Below are 1,264 nucleotides of genomic sequence, written 5' to 3' on the forward strand. Positions count from 1 at the left end.
TCTCCCTCTCCCTTACTCTCTGAGATCAATAAAAATATATTATAAAAAAAAAAAAGATCTGATGTCCCAGCTCTCACCTGGTGTCTACACACAAAGTGGCCATAGTACAGCACCCGTGCTTTGGCTCTCTGCTTTTGGAATGCATCCACTAAGGTTGTCCATCGCCATCATTTGAAGGTCCACCAACAGACTCCTCTCAGAGCCCAGGAAACTTAATGGTGTCTCTCTTGACCTGCTAAGGGGTAGTTTCTACTAGAGAGCTAAGCCCCTGGGCAGAGGCTTTGGAGAAACTGGTCATGACTCCCTCCCCTGCCTCTCTGCCTTGGCTGTGTTAACACTGATGCACTTGAAGCCACGAAATGTGGTTTGTTTACATGTTGGTCCCCTCATTGGAATCCAATCCTTTTGGGCAAGTACATGTCTTTTCACCTTAATATCCCCAGTGCCCAGTTCACCTTATATCCTCAGTGCCCAACAGTGACATTTTTGTTGGAATGGTTGTTGCTGAAATATTTGTGGAAAGGCAGTAGTATAGTGAAGCGAAAGGGTCCATAGCCTAGGATCACACGCCCATCTCCACTGCTTGCCAGCTGGAGCCCTTGGACAAGTCATTTCCATTTTCTGATGCCTCAGTTTCCTGTCTGGAAAATGGGACAAACACAGCACCTACCTCATAAAGTGGCTGTGAGGACTGAACGAGTAATAACGTATTTCATCTAATCTACAATGCGCCATTATTTTAGATCCAACAAAGAAAGAAAAAATGCTGTGAAATAATGGGTGACACATGCTTTTTTTAAAAAAATCAATGTCAGGGATGTTAAAATGTGGGAAAACGCATCTTAAAATTGATGAAATGTGTCTGCGTCGAACACTTAGATTCGCTGCACACAGCACATAATCATTAAGTAAGAGCTTCTGTCGGTGTTGTTGAATTGCATTCTCACAAGAACCCTACGATGAGTGAGGCCATTTTCACTCTACAGCTGAGGAAACAGAGATTCAGAGAGATGAAGCAGCTTGACCACGCTCACAGAGCCAGGGAGCCCTCCGCAGGCATTTAAACCTGCCTTTGAGGTACAATAATCCTTAGTATTACAAGAGCTGGCAGCCACCCACCAAGCTACCAGGGAGTTAGAAGCTGGGTTTTGTTCTCAATTACATTAACTTTCCTTAATCCACGGGTTTTTTCCCATTCTGGTATAATTACTCTGCTTCTCCCTCCCCCTCCTTCTTTGTACTTGGCTCTGATCTTGTTACCTTT

Source organism: Myotis lucifugus, unplaced genomic scaffold (assembly GCF_000147115.1).
Source record: "Myotis lucifugus unplaced genomic scaffold, Myoluc2.0 scaffold_26, whole genome shotgun sequence".
In the NCBI taxonomy this organism is placed as follows: domain Eukaryota; kingdom Metazoa; phylum Chordata; class Mammalia; order Chiroptera; family Vespertilionidae; genus Myotis; species Myotis lucifugus.